Source organism: Pseudophryne corroboree, chromosome 1, assembly GCF_028390025.1.
Source record: "Pseudophryne corroboree isolate aPseCor3 chromosome 1, aPseCor3.hap2, whole genome shotgun sequence".
Lineage (NCBI taxonomy): Eukaryota > Metazoa > Chordata > Amphibia > Anura > Myobatrachidae > Pseudophryne > Pseudophryne corroboree.
Genome location: NC_086444.1, coordinates 638,134,884 through 638,151,382, shown reverse-complemented (window position 1 = coordinate 638,151,382; position 16,499 = coordinate 638,134,884). Strand labels below are relative to the sequence as shown.

Genomic DNA, 16,499 nt, shown 5'->3' with positions numbered 1-16,499 from the left:
CAATTGCTTACTGGAAGTAGTACAAGTGGGCTTACGACTTCCCCTCTGGGATGACCATCGACTCCCAGCGGCAACAACAGCAGCGCCAGCAGCAGTAGGCGTTACACGCAAGGATGCATCGGAGGAATCCCAGGCAGGAGAGGACTCGTCAGACTTGCCAGTGACATGGCCTGCAGGACTATTGGCATTCCTGGGGAAGGAGGAAATTGACACTGAGGGAGTTGGTGGGGTGGTTTGCGTGAGCTTGGTTACAAGAGGAAGGGATTTACTGGTCAGTGGACTGCTTCCGCTGTCACCCAAAGTTTTTTAACTTGTCACTGACTTATTATGAATGCGCTGCAGGTGACGTATAAGGGAGGATGTTCCGAGGTGGTTAACGTCCTTACCCCTACTTATTACAGCTTGACAAAGGGAACACACGGCTTGACACCTGTTGTCCGCATTTCTGGTGAAATACCTCCACACCGAAGAGCTGATTTTTTTGGTATTTTCACCTGGCATGTCAACGGCCATATTCCTCCCACGGACAACAGGTGTCTCCCCGGGTGCCTGACTTAAACAAACCACCTCACCATCAGAATCCTCCTGGTCAATTTCCTCCCCAGCGCCAGCAACACCCATATCCTCCTCATCCTGGTGTACTTCAACACTGACATCTTCAATCTGACTATCAGGAACTGGACTGCGGGTGCTCCTTCCAGCACTTGCAGGGGGCGTGCAAATGGTGGAAGGCGCATGCTCTTCACCTCCAGTGTTGGGAAGGTCAGGCATCGCAACCGACACAATTGGACTCTCCTTGTGGATTTGGGATTTCGAAGAACGCACAGTTCTTTGCGGTGCTTTTGCCAGCTTGAGTCTTTTCAGTTTTCTAGCGAGAGGCTGAGTGCTTCCATCCTCATGTGAAGCTGAACCACTAGCCATGAACATAGGCCAGGGCCTCAGCCGTTCCTTGCCACTCCGTGTGGTAAATGGCATATTGGCAAGTTTACGCTTCTCCTCCGACAATTTTATTTTAGGTTTTGGAGTCCTTTTTTTTCTGATATTTGGTGTTTTGGATTTGACATGCTCTGTACTATGACATTGGGCATCGGCCTTGGCAGACGACGTTGCTGGCATTTCATCGTCTCGGCCATGACTAGTGGCAGCAGCTTCAGCACGAGGTGGAAGTGGATCTTGATCTTTCCCTAATTTTGGAACCTCAACTTTTTTGTTCTCCATATTTTATAGGCAGAACTAAAAGGCACCTCAGGTAAACAATGGAGATGGATGGATTGGATACTAGTATTGGATACCTGCCGACTGCCGACACAGAGGTAGCCACAGCCGTGAACTACCGCACTGTACACTGGTTGATAAAGAGATAGTAGTATACTCGTAACAACTAGTATGACACTATGACGACGGTATAAAGAATGAAAAAAAAACCACGGTTAGGTGGTATATATTATAATAATAATACAATTATGGATGGACGGACTGCCTGCCGACTGCCGACACAGAGGTAGCCACAGCCGTGAACTACCGCACTGTACACTGGTTGATAAAGAGATAGTAGTATACTCGTAACAACTAGTATGACACTATGACGACGGTATAAAGAATGAAAAAAAAACCACGGTTAGGTGGTATATATTATAATAATAATACAATTATGGATGGACGGACTGCCTGCCGACTGCCGACACAGAGGTAGCCACAGCCGTGAACTACCGCACTGTACACTGGTTGATAAAGAGATAGTAGTATACTCGTAACAACTAGTATGACACTATGACGACGGTATAAAGAATGAAAAAAAAACCACGGTTAGGTGGTATATATTATAATAATAATACAATTATGGATGGACGGACTGCCTGCCGACTGCCGACACAGAGGTAGCCACAGCCGTGAACTACCGCACTGTACACTGGTTGATAAAGAGATAGTAGTATACTCGTAACAACTAGTATGACACTATGACGACGGTATAAAGAATGAAAAAAAAACCACGGTTAGGTGGTATATATTATAATAATAATACAATTATGGATGGACGGACTGCCTGCCGACTGCCGACACAGAGGTAGCCACAGCCGTGAACTACCGCACTGTACACTGGTTGATAAAGAGATAGTAGTATACTCGTAACAACTAGTATGACACTATGACGACGGTATAAAGAATGAAAAAAAAACCACGGTTAGGTGGTATATATTATAATAATAATACAATTATGGATGGACGGACTGCCTGCCGACTGCCGACACAGAGGTAGCCACAGCCGTGAACTACCGCACTGTACACTGGTTGATAAAGAGATAGTAGTATACTCGTAACAACTAGTATGACACTATGACGACGGTATAAAGAATGAAAAAAAAACCACGGTTAGGTGGTATATATTATAATAATAATACAATTATGGATGGACGGACTGCCTGCCGACTGCCGACACAGAGGTAGCCACAGCCGTGAACTACCGCACTGTACACTGGTTGATAAAGAGATAGTAGTATACTCGTAACAACTAGTATGACACTATGACGACGGTATAAAGAATGAAAAAAAAACCACGGTTAGGTGGTATATATTATAATAATAATACAATTATGGATGGACGGACTGCCTGCCGACTGCCGACACAGAGGTAGCCACAGCCGTGAACTACCGCACTGTACACTGGTTGATAAAGAGATAGTAGTATACTCGTAACAACTAGTATGACACTATGACGACGGTATAAAGAATGAAAAAAAAACCACGGTTAGGTGGTATATATTATAATAATAATACAATTATGGATGGACGGACTGCCTGCCGACTGCCGACACAGAGGTAGCCACAGCCGTGAACTACCGCACTGTACACTGGTTGATAAAGAGATAGTAGTATACTCGTAACAACTAGTATGACACTATGACGACGGTATAAAGAATGAAAAAAAAACCACGGTTAGGTGGTATATATTATAATAATAATACAATTATGGATGGACGGACTGCCTGCCGACTGCCGACACAGAGGTAGCCACAGCCGTGAACTACCGCACTGTACACTGGTTGATAAAGAGATAGTAGTATACTCGTAACAACTAGTATGACACTATGACGACGGTATAAAGAATGAAAAAAAAACCACGGTTAGGTGGTATATATTATAATAATAATACAATTATGGATGGACGGACTGCCTGCCGACTGCCGACACAGAGGTAGCCACAGCCGTGAACTACCGCACTGTACACTGGTTGATAAAGAGATAGTAGTATACTCGTAACAACTAGTATGACACTATGACGACGGTATAAAGAAAGAAAAAAAAATACCACGGTTAGGTGGTATATATTGTAATACAATTATGGATGGACGGACTGCCTGCCGAGTTCCGACTGCCGACACAGAGGTAGCCACAGCCGTGAACTACCGCACTGTACTGTGTCTGCTGCTAATATAGACTGGTTGATAAAGAGATAGTATACAATACATACAACAATATACTACTATACTGGTGGTCAGGCACTGGTCACCACTAGTCACACTGGCAGTGGCACTCCTGCAGCAAAAGTGTGCACTGTTTAATTTTAAATTAATATAATATTATGTACTCCTGGGGGCTCCTGCTATAACAACCTGCAGTGCTCCCCAGTCTCCCCCACAATTATTATAAGCTTTGCCTTTTATACATTGATGTGCAGCACACTGGGCTGAGCTGAGTGCACACAGACTGAGTCACACTGTGTGACTGGCTGCTGCTGTGTATCGTTTTTTTTCAGGCAGAGAACGGATATAGCAGAGAACGGATATATTAAAATAAATAAAAGTTAACTAACAACAACTGCACTGGTCACTGTGGTAAACTCTGTCTGACTCTGCACAATCTCTCTCTCTCTTCTAATCTAATTTCTAATGGAGAGGACGCCAGCCACGTCCTCTCCCTATCAATCTCAATGCACGTGTGAAAATGGCGGCGACGCGCGGCTCCTTATATAGAATCCGAGTCTCGCGAGAATCCGACAGCGTCATGATGACGTTCGGGCGCGCTCGGGTTAACCGAGCAAGGCGGGAGGATCCGAGTCTGCTCGGACCCGTGAAAAAAACATGAAGTTCGTGCGGGTTCGGTTTCAGAGAAACCGAACCCGCTCATCTCTACTATATACACCACACCCTCCCTCCACCTTCCACCCATTTTCCAGCACCTGACACGCTGAACTTGTTTTTTTTTTCTAAACAGTGTGCCCTCAAGGTCAGATATTCTGTGAAGCCAGGGTGGAAATTTGGACCTTCCTAGGAACCTTTAAGATATGATATACAATGTTCACTTCCTCACCTCCTTAATATCATGTTGTAGTAAAGAAATTGGGGGGATGCAGTGTGGCATAAAATGAACCATGAACCAGCATGAACCATGTGCCATTTAAAGTAAACTGGAGGCATGCACAGTGTGGCATATAATGTGACTTGGCGGCATGCACAGTGTGGCACATAATGTCACTTGGCAGCATGTAAAGTGTGTCATATAAGGTTAATTGGTGGCATGCACAGTGTGGTACATACTGTGACTTGGCGGCATGCAAAGTGTGGCATATAAGGTGAATTGGCGGCATGCACAGTGTGCATATAATGTGAATTGGCGGCATGCCCAGTGTGGAATACAATGTGACTTGGCAGCATACACAGTGTGACATATACAGTAATGCAAATTGGCAGCATGCACAGTGTGACATATAATGTAGCAATGAGAACTATATACAGTGTTACACCACACTCCTCCCAACTTAGATAAATGCAGACATGAAAAATGTTAGCACTAAGCAATGTATATGTTACCTCAGAAGGCTACAAATCAAGCCTTTGAGGTGCCTTATGAACTCTGTCTGGATACTGATGTTTAACTCCCAGAGTGACTGACTGCTCCACAGAAATCACACTAGAAGGTTCAGGATCAGTTGTTACTAAGGGAACCTCATGCTCAGGTGACTCCATAACAGGTTTGGGAACAGTCTCTGTATCTGACCCAGAGGGGTACATTTCCTCCACAGTGTCAGGAACAGTCTCTGTTGCAGTTCCAGAGGGGTATACATAAACCCCCACATCACTGGCTTGGCTATGTCCAGCTCTCAATGTACAGTCAGTTTGCCTCCCAGCCTCAATTATTTGATCAATGTGGCGATGCCACAATTCTCCTCCAACTTCAATCACGTACATCAGAGAGCTGGATTTGGAAGAAACTATTACGGTTGCCATTTGTCTGCTCTGTAATCATGGACAAGCACCTCTTGGCCAATGTGGAAAGACCGAGTAGGTTTCTGATAAACAGATTGAAACTGTTTGTTATATACCTTCTGCCTTACATCTGGTTTTATCAAGTTCTACTGAGACCACAAGTTCCGTTACATAAGGAGCACCACAGGAGGCTGACCAGTAGTGGAGTGCTCAGTCCTACGATATATAAACAGGAAGCTGTCAATCTTGTGTTGCAAAGGTAGATGTTCATGGTGCATGGACTTGATAGCTTTTTTGAATGTTTGGACAAATCTCTCAGCCAAACCGTTAGTGGCTGGATGGTGTGGAGCTGATGTAAAATGTTTAATTCTATTATCTTGCATGAACTTTTTGAATTCCATGGACACAAACTGTGGCCCATTGTCACTGCACACTTGCTCCGGTAGACCATTTCTGGCAAAGATGGTTCGCAGCACAGCAATTGTTTTCTCAGAAGTAGTGGATTTCATATTTATTACCTCTGGCCATTTTGAATGAGCATCCACTGCAATAAGAAACATACAATCCATGAATGGACCAGCAAAGTCAATATATACCCGCTGCCATGGAGATGATGGCCATTCCCAGGGGTGTAACGGGGCTAAAGGTGGTGAATTGTGAACTCTTTGACATCCGTCACACCCTTTTGTCAAAGTTTCGATTTGACCATCGATTCCTGGCCACCACATATAGCTTCTAGCGAGATTCTTCATTTTTACTGTGCCTAGGTTACCCTCATGCAAATTTTCCAAAACTCTGTTTCGCAGTTTAGGTGGTATTACCACTCGGGACCCACACAACAGAGTTCCTTGACAGACAGAAAGCTGATCTTTCCTGCCCGAAAACCTGTAATATTGAGCATTGCCATGTTTAGGCCAACCTTTGAGAGTTAAGTCCATTACTTTTGATAGTACCGGGTCTTTCCTTGTTTCCCGATTAATCATGTCATTGGTAATAGGTAGCTGTTCCATCAACATATTGTGATACACTTCAAGGGGGTCTCCACCACTGTCCTCCTCACTTTGGGGCCAGGGAGAACGTGATAGACCATCAGTGTTGCCATGTAGTTTTGTTCCTTTTAACTCAATGTCGTATATATGAACACCCAGGAATAATGACCAACATTGAAGCCAAGCAGCAGTCATGGCTAGGACTCCCTTGTGGGGCTTAAAAATTGATACCAATGGTTTATGATCCGTAATTAATGTAAACCTTTGCCCATACAAAAATTTATGAAATTCCTTTACTCCCCATACTAAACTTAAGGCCTCTCGGTCAATTTGAGCATAATTCTTCTTTGCTACTGTCAAAGACTGTGAAGCAAACGCTATTGGTTTCTCGCTACAATCTCTCAGTTGATGTGATAACACTGCTCCAATGCCGTACGGTGAGGCATCACATGCCAGCCTGATGGGTAGTTTCGGAACAAAATGAGTAAGGACTTTATCAGATGTAATAAATCTTTTTGTTTCTGAGAATGCTTTCTCACAGTCTTTTGTCCACTTCCATCGTGCATTTTTCTGTAGTAGGGCATTTAGCGGGTGTTTTACTGTGGAGAGGTCTGGTAAGAACTTGTGATAATAATTAACTAGGCCCATGTAAGAGCCTAGTTGTGACACAGACTGGGGCTGGGGTGCTTGTAGTACTGCCTCAATTCTATCATTTGATTTGTGCAGGCCTTCTCTATCAATCACATGTCCACAATATAAATTGCTTTCTTGGAAAAATGCACATTTATCTTTATTTACTCTGAGTCCATATTCCTGTAGTCGGGTTAATACTCTTTCCAAGTTATTTAAATAGTCCACATCATCTTTGCCTGTTACAATTATGTCCTACAGGTAACATTGCGTACCTGGTATTCCTTGTAGGACTTGATCCATTGCTCTCTGCTGGGGCAGAAGATAGTCCAAACACAAGACGGTTATATTGTAATAAACCTTTGTGAGTATTGATGGTTAAATATTTCTTAGATGCCTCCTCAATTTCCATTTGCAAGTACGCTTGAGCTAGGTCAATTTTGGAGAAGCGGTCACCCCTTGAGAGAGCTGCAAAGATGTCCTCTATTTTAGGCAAAGGATACTGTACAGTCCGTAGTACTGGATTTATTGTCATTTTGAAATCTCTGCAAATGCGGATACTTCCCTGCAAGTGTCCCAAGGCACCCCAGGGAGCCACGGCACACAGTTTGGGAACCTCTGGCATAGCCCATTCACTCCATTCCACTGGGGGGAGTATACCAGAGTCTTCCAGTTTCCGTAGTTCCTCCTCAACCGCTGGTCGGATAGCATAAGGTACTGGGCAAGCTTTACAAAACTTTGGAACGGCATGTGGATCCAACTCTATACTGGCCTCAATGTCCTTTAACGTGCTTATCCCTGGTTGGAAAATGGGTTGTGCGGCAGTTAACAATTTAGAAAGTTCCTTAGTAGCTGCGTCATTGTTGGATACATCAGATGCAGTAAATTGTAGCCTGTGAATGGAATGCCAATAAGTTGGATTTTCCTTATCCATTCGTGGCCCAATAACGCCGGTCCACCGTGTGGAAGTATGTACAAATACAGGTTATGGGTTTTGCCTTTGTATTTCACATAAACTTTAATTTTTCCCAATGGGGACACCGGTTCACCCGTATATGTGCGGAGTGTTATGGATGTTTTCTTTTTCTTTTCTTTAAAGGAATGATAGCAAACAGGCATTTGTGATCACTTGCATTTAGCACTGACAGAGCAGAGCCTGTGTTTAATTCCATTTTTAAGTCAATACCTGCTACTTCCAAAGTGACCCAAATCACTTGACGCTCTTTTGCCGTCATAGAGTGCATCTCTAGGCTGCATAACCCTTTTTCTGTACCAGTACTATCAGTAGAGTTGACTCATTGGGGGTATATTTACTAACATTCGTAATTCTCCCGATTTGGTGGGAGAATAATCACGAATGACATCGAAAGTGTTAAACTGCAACTTTTTGAATTTATTACGACTAATTTACTAAGCTGCCGTATTCTGCATTTTCGGGTTTTCCGATGTCGATGTCATTCGTTTTTTTAGGCAGTGTTTTACGTGAGTTACTTGTAAAACACTGCCGACTTTAATACAATGAATCTCGGCCGGATCTGAGAGATCCGTGCTGGGCTTCATTGTGCACTTTGTTTAAAAAAAAAAAAAAGTTTAAATGTTAAAAAAAAATTGCGTGGGGTCCCCCCTCCTAAGGCAAACCAGCCTCGGGCTCTTTGAGCCGATCCTGGTTGCAGAAATATGGGAAAAAAATGGACAGGGGTTCCCCCATATTTAAGCAACCAGCATCGGGCTCTGCGCCTGGTCCTGGTTCCAAAAATACGGGGGACAAAAAGCGTAGGGGTCCCCCGTATTTTTAAAACCAGCACCGGGCTCCACTAGCTGGACAGATAATGCCACAGCCGGGGGTCACTTTTATACCGTGCCCTGCGGCCGTGGCATCAAATATCCAACTAGTCACCCCTGGCCGGGGTACCCTGGGGGAGTGGGGACCCCTTCAATCAAGGGGTCCCCCCCCCAGCCACCCAAGGGCCAGGGGTGAAGCCCGAGGCTGTCCCCCCATCCAATGGGCTGCGGATGGGGGGCTGATAGCCTTTGTTGATAGTTATAAATATTATTTTTAGTAGCAGTACTACAAGTCCCAGCAAGCCTCCCCCGCAAGCTGGTACTTGGAGAACCACAAGTACCAACATGCGGCGGAAAAACGGGCCCGCTGGTACCTGTAGTACTACTACTAAAAAAATACCCAAAAAAAGACAATACACACACACCTTGAAAGTAAAGTTCTATTACATCCATCCACACAAACATACATACATACTTACCTTATGTTCACACGAGGGTCGGTCCTCTTCTCCAGTAGAATCCATGGGGTACCTGTTGAATAAATTATACTCACCAGATCCAGGGTACCAGGCTCCTCGGATAATCCTTTTGTAATCCACGTACTTGATTAAAAAAATAAAACGGATACCCGAGCCACGCACTGAAAGGGGACCCATGTTTTCACATGGGTCCCCTTTCCCCGAATGCCAGAAACCCACTCTGACTGATGTCTAAGTGGGTTTCTTCAGCCAATCAGGGAGCGCCACGTTGTAGCACCCTCCTGATCGGCTGTGTGCTCCTGTACTGTCTGACAGGCGGCACACGGCAGTGTTACAATGTAGCGCCTATGCGCTCCATTGTAACCAATGGTGGGAACTTTCTGCTCAGCGGTTGACCGAAAGTGACCTCACCGCTGACCACAAAGTTCCCACCATTGGTTACAATGGAGCGCATAGGCGCTACATTGTAACACTGCCGTGTGCCGCCTGTCAGACAGTACAGGAGCACACAGCCGATCAGGAGGGTGCTACAACGTGGCGCTCCCTGATTGGTTGAAGAAACCCACTTAAACATCAGTCAGAGTGGGTTTCTGGCATTCGGGGAAAGGGGACCCATGTGAAAACATGGGTCCCCTTTCAGTGCGTGGCTCGGGTATCCGTTTTATTTTTTTAAACAAGTACGTGGATTACAAAAGGATTATCCGAGGAGCCTGGTACCCTGGATCTGGTGAGTATAATTTATTCAACAGGTACCCCATGGATTCTACTGGAGAAGAGGACCGACCCTCGTGTGAACATAAGGTAAGTATGTATGTATGTTTGTGTGGATGGATGTAATAAAACTTTACTTTCAAGGTGTGTGTGTATTGTCTTTTTTTGGGTATTTTTTTAGTAGTAGTACTACAGGTACCAGCGGGCCCGTTTTTCCGCCGCATGTTGGTACTTGTGGTTCTCCAAGTACCAGCATGCGGGGGAGGCTTGCTGGGCCTTGTAGTACTGCTACTAAAAACAATATCTTACACTTTTACAAAAAGGCTATCAGCCCCCCATCCGCAGCCCATTGGATGGGGGGGACAGCCTCGGGCTTCACCCCTGGCCCTTGGGTGGCTGGGGGGGGGGGGCCCTTGATTGAAGGGGTCCCCACTCCCCCAGGGTACCCCGGCCAGGGGTGACTAGTTGGATATTTGATGCCACGGCCGCAGGGCACTGTATAAAAGTGACCCCCGGCTGTGGCATTATCTGTCCAGCTAGTGGAGCCCGGTGCTGGTTTTAAAAATACGGGGGACCCCTACGCTTTTTGTCCCCCGTATTTTTGGAACCAGGACCAGGCGCAGAGCCCGATGCTGGTTGCTTAAATATGGGGGAACCCCTGTCATTTTTTTTCCCATATTTCTGCAACCAGGATCGGCTCAAAGAGCCCGAGGCTGGTTATGCTTAGGAGGGGGGACCCCACGCAATTTTTTTTCACCAAATTAACACTTTTCCCCCCCTTCCCACTGATATACATGCACGGATCTCATGGATCCGTGCATGCCTATCCAATCACGGCTCAAAAAAGCAGGTCTGTTTTTTTTTAGCACTTTTTTACGAGTTGTATTTGTTCACGGCAGTGTTTTTTTTTTTTTTTTGCTTTGCACTTCTTAGTAAATGACCGAGATTCATACTTAAACAGCCGCGTTTTGAACGATGGTGTATTCATTCGTATTTTTATTCTTGGACTTGCAAAAAAATACGAATGCCCTAATCACTGCCGTGATTTCTGCTTAGTAAATTCCCGAGATGACACTTTGAAGAAAAAACGGCATCTCGGTCAAAATCGGGACCTTAGTAAATATACCCCATTGTCGGCTACCTTATGCACCTGGGATGTTGTATATTTTTTTACGGGAACTTTGGATACTTGTGAGCGGTTTGGTGTTTTCCCCAACTGGCACACCCTTTCAATATGGCCTCTTTTCTTACATTTTCTACACACTTTGTCTTTAAACCAGCACTGACTGGCATCATGTGTGGACTTCCCACAGCAAACACAGGACTGTCTCTGATACCAATGAACTGGATTGGGAGTACATTCTGGTTCCATTTGTTGCAATTCTGATGCATCCCTGGTTGCAGTCTCCATTGAAATAGCTGTGGACAGTGCTAGCTCTAAGGTCAGGTCAGGCTCAGCCAGCAATTTCTTTTGTATACTTGCACTTTTCAGCCCACATACTAAACGTTCTCTTAGAGTATCTGATAACCCTAATCCTCAGCTCTGCCTTGTATTTAGAAATGTTTTCACTTTCAGATTGATTCCTTCTGTGAAACCTGAATCTTTCAGCAATCACTAATGGTTTGGGGTTTAAGTGCTTTTGTAAAATGTCCACAATGTCAGTAAATGATTTGTTGGCTGGCTTCTCCCGTGCTATTTAACTCCTCAGCAAACTGTATGTTTGGGCACCCATTACACTGAGTAAGACCGGTACCTTCTTGTCTCCTTGCACTGAATTAACCGAAGAATACAATTCCACTCACTCAATATGTAGCCCAGTCCCCTATAGTACCATCAAATGCAGCTATTGTGCCAATAATATATCCTGAAATTTTTCCTGTATACTTTGTCCTCCCTTCCTTAGAAAATGAAAGATATAACTTACGTGCTCCTTTTATTCATTTAAGGTGGTGCTGGCAGTCTGAAAGAGTTGCTCCTTTTTGCACCCCACAATTGTGCTGTGTCAGCCCACTGGTGCTCCACTGATCCCTAGAGCAATGCAGAAGATCTTTAAGATATGATATACAGTGTTCACTTCCTCACCTCCTTAATATCATGTTGTAGTAAAGAAATTGGGGGGTATGCAGTGTGGAATAAAATGTGAATTGGCAGCATGAACCATGTCCCATTTAAAGTTAAACTGGAGGCATGCACAGTGTGGCATATAATGTGACTTGGCGGCAGGTGCGTCGGATTGGGTGGGGAAGGGGGCAACGCGCTCCCCCCAAATCATGAGAGAGGCGTCATTCACTCGGACCCACAACTGCATGCCTATGCAGCCGCTATCAGCAGCTTCAGTGCTGCCTGTACTGTATTAGCACTGCAGCGGTGCATCCGGCACTGATACTATTACTTCATACAGCAGGCAGCGCTGAAGCTTCCTTCCCCGTGTGCTCCGGCCAGCGCAAGCCACGTAGAGCGCCAGTCAGTGGAGGGCACCGCTACTCAGTGAGTGAGTCACCTTCACTCACTGTACAGCGCGTGGCCGCCAGCCAGATCCCAGCGGCTCCACAGTGATATGCCTCCTCTGCCTATCCCTCCTCTCCCGCCTGCCTGCCTGTCTGGCCGCCCGCCATGGGTCCCAGCGGCTCCATGATGACGGTCCTCCTCTGCCCAGCCCTCCACTCCCGTGGCACACACTAGACACAGGTTAGAGGGGTCTGGGGGAAGGGAACATAAGGAGATGCTGTGGGACACAAAGGCAAAGAGCTGCAGGAGGGACAGGGAGCTGGGACCATGTCAGAGAAGGTCTCTCTGTCCCCTCTCTCTCATCCCCCCCTTCACTCTCTCACCCTCCCATCTCTCTCTCTCTCTCTCTCTCTCTCCCTGCCCTCTTCCCTCTCTTACCCTTTCTCCCCCCCCCCCCCCCTTCTCTTTTTTTCTCTCCCCTACTGTGTAATGTAACAGATGCTACTGTGCGGAGTAATGTGACAGAAGCTACTGTGCGGTGTAATGGAACGGATGCTACTGTGCGGAGTAATGCGACAGACACTACTGTGTGGTGTAATACAACAGACGCTACTGTGCGGAGTAATGCGACAGACACTACTGTGCGGAGTAATGCGACAGACACTACTGTGTGGTGTAATGCGACAGACGCTACTGTGTGGTGTAATGTAACGGATGCTACTGTGCGAAGTAATGTGTCGGACGCTACTGTGCGGAGTAATGTGACAGACGCTACTCTGCGGTGTAATGTGACAGACGCTACTGTGCGGTGTAATGTAATGCATGCTACTGTGCGGTGTAATGTGACAGACGCTACTATGCGGTGTAATGTAATGCATGCTACTGTGCGGAGTAATGTGACAGACGCTACTGTGTGGAGTAATGTGACAGACGCTACTGTGCGGTGTAATGCGGCGGATGCTACTGTGCAGTGTAATGTAACGGATGCTACTGTGTGGTGTAATGCGACGGATGCTACTGTGCGGTGTAATGTAACGTATGCTACTGTGCAGAGTAATGTGACAGACGCTACTGTGCGGTGTAACATGACAGACGCTACTGTGAGGTGTAACGTACGCTACTGTGAGGTGTAACGTACGCTACTGTGCGGTGTAATGTGACGGACGCTACTGTGCGGTGTAATGTGACGGACGCTACTGCGCGGTGTAATGTGACGGATGCTACTGTGTGGTGTAATGTGAGTAACGGATGCTACTGTGCGGTGTAATGTGAGTAACGGATGCTACTGTGCGCTGTAATGTGAGTAACTGATGTTACTGTGAAATGTATTGTGAATTGGTACTTTTCTGTGGCCATGCCTCTTCCACATGAAACCATGCCCCTATATATTCCATTAAGGGGCGCCAAAATATATTTTCGATTACCAAAAAAATTAGGCTAGGGCCGGCCCTGGCTCCGCCAACCCCACCACATTTCCTGAAGTGTCTACGCTCTGCAGAGACATGCTGCTCGTGACAGCAGAGGTAAGCAGCAACATAGCTGCTGGCTGTGGGGAAGGAGTAGTGAGAGGGGCAAGGAGGAGTCGCTCTATCTAGCAGATGTGTATAATGGTCTCTATCTGGCGTAATGTGTAACGTGTAATGGGCTCTACAAGGCGTAATGTGTATAATGGGTAACCAGGCATAATGTGTAACGTGTAATGGGCTCTACCAGGTGTAATATGTATAATAGGCTCTACCTTGTGTAATGTGTACAAGTGGCTCTACCTGGCATAATGTGTATAATGGGCTATATTTGGCGTAATATGTATAATGGGCTTTACCTGGCGTAATGTGTAACATGTGTAATGGGCTCTGCCTGGCGTAATGTGTAACATGTGTAATGGGCTCTGCCTGGCGTAGTGTTTATAATGGGCTCTACCAGGAATGTAATGTAATGTAATGGGCTCTACCAGGCTTAATGTGTAACATGTGTAATGGGCTCTACCAGGCGTAATGTGTAACATGTGTAATGAGCTCTACCAGGCATAATGTGTAACGTGTAATGGGCTCTACCAGGCTTAATGTGTAACATGTGTAATGGGCTCTACCAGGCGTAATGTGTAACGTGTAATGGGCTCTACCAGGCATAATGTGTAACGTGTAATGGGCTCTACCAGGCGTAATGTGTAACATGTAATGGGCTCTACCAGGCGTAATGTGTAACATATGTAATGGGCTCTACCAGGCGCAATGTGTAACGTGTAATGGGCTCTACCAGGCGTAATGTGTACCATGGGTAATGGGCTCTACCAGGCGTAATGTGTAACGTGTAATGGGCTATACCAGGCGTAATGTGTAACGTGTAATGGGCTCTACCAGGGGTCGTCTTCAGGTTGCCGCCTGTCGGGATCCCGGCACACAGTATACCGGCGCCAGAATCCCGACAGCTGGCATACCGACACTTTTTCTCCCTCTTGGGGGTCCACGACCCCCCTGGAGGGAGAATAAATAGCGAGCCCGCAAGGGGCTCATTTGCGCTCGCCACGCTGAAGGTATGTCGGCGGTCGGGCTTCCGGCGCCAGTATGCTGGCCGCCGGGAGCCCGGCCGCCGGCGTACACTACTACACCGCTCTACCAGGCGTAATGTGTAACGTGTAATGGGCTCTACCAGGTGTAATGTGTAACGTGTAATGAGCTCTACCAGGTGTAATGTGTAACGTGTAATGGGCTCTACCAGGCGTTATATGTAACATGTGTAATGGGCTCTACCAGGCGAAATGTGTATAATGAGCTGTACCAGGCATAATGTGTATAATGGGCTCTACCTGGCATAATGTGTGTAATGGGCTCTACCAGGTGTAATGTATACAAGAGGCCGATCCCTCCCAGCTGCTCTAGAGTGCCGTACAGGTGCAAGCGACCCATCTATGGTGGCCAGAAGCTAGGGGCACCAAAAAGAGATTTTATCTTGGCCCTCCCCAAGCAAAAAACGTTCTGACGCCCCTGCTTGGCGGCATGCACAGTGTGGCACATAATGTGACTTGGCAGCATGTAAAGTGTGTCATATAAGGTTTATTGGTGGCATGCAAAGTGTGGTATATATTGTGACTTGGCGGCATGCAAAGTGTGGCATATAAGGTGAATTGGCGACATGCACAGTGTGCAAATAATGTGAATTGGCGGCATGCACAGTGTGGCATACAATGTGACTTGGCAGCATACACAGTGTGACATATACAGTAATGTGAATTGGCAGCATGCACAGGGTGGCATATAATGTGACTAAGCAGTGATAAAGAAGTGATAAGTGGAAGGTGATAACACACCAGCCAATCAGCTCCTAACTCATTTATCAAACTCATAATGATTGGCTGGTGCTTTATCACTTCTGCAGGTTAATACCTCTGCCCCATAATGTGAATTGGCAGCATGCACAGTGAGGCATATAACATACCTCACAACTTTTTGGAGGCAGAAAGAGGGAATCCTGCGTGGCGTAGCCGCGGGCGCCAGGAAAAAGGGGCATGGCTTCAGAAAGGGGCGTAGACTCATGGTAAATCCGCAATCGCAAGCCACGCCCCCATTTCCTGTCACTATGGGGGTATGGCCAGCGCTCTGTGAACTGCTGGCTTGCCCCCTGTCCCTCATGTCTCCGTGAATAGATGCTGTGCACATGCTCACAGCGTCTATTCACCGCTGCTCTGCTAAGCAGAGCAGCGAGTGACAGAGTCTCCTAACTACCCCCACCATGGGACACTGCTGCCCACAGGTGGGACAGCGGGACAGTCCCAAAAAAATGGGACTGTCCCGCGAAAATCGGGACAGTTGGGAGGTATGATATAATGTGAACTAAGGACATGTACAGTGTGGTATATAATGTGAATTGCTAATTTGCTATAATACACAGTGTGGCATATATGTGAACTGGGGGCATGCACAGTGGGGCATATCATTTAAACTGGCAGTATGGACAGTGGGGCATATAATGTGAAGTGGGGCTTTCACAGCGTGGCATATAATGTAAATTGGCAGTATGCACAGTATGACATATAATGTGAATGTTTTAAGTGACCTTAGTCTCAGCTGCTGGCAGGAGTGTTAAAAAAGTTTATTTCACAATATCAAAGTCACTAAATCTAGTGGAGGCCTAGGCAGCCTGCAGGCATCCAGTAGTGTGTGTGTGTGTGTGTGTGTGTGTGTGTGTGTGTGTGTGTGTGTGTGTGTGTGTGTGTGAAAAATTGTGTATGTGAAAAATTTGGATTGTACTATTGTAC

The 16,499-nt window shown here is 46.2% G+C and overlaps 1 pseudogene; it reads right to left on the bottom strand.

Moving 5' to 3' along the window:
* Positions 1-5,371: 5,371 nt before the first annotated feature.
* On the bottom strand, positions 5,372-7,757 carry LOC135040374 (uncharacterized protein K02A2.6-like; annotated as a pseudogene).
* Between the last annotated feature and the right edge of the window lie 8,742 nt (positions 7,758-16,499).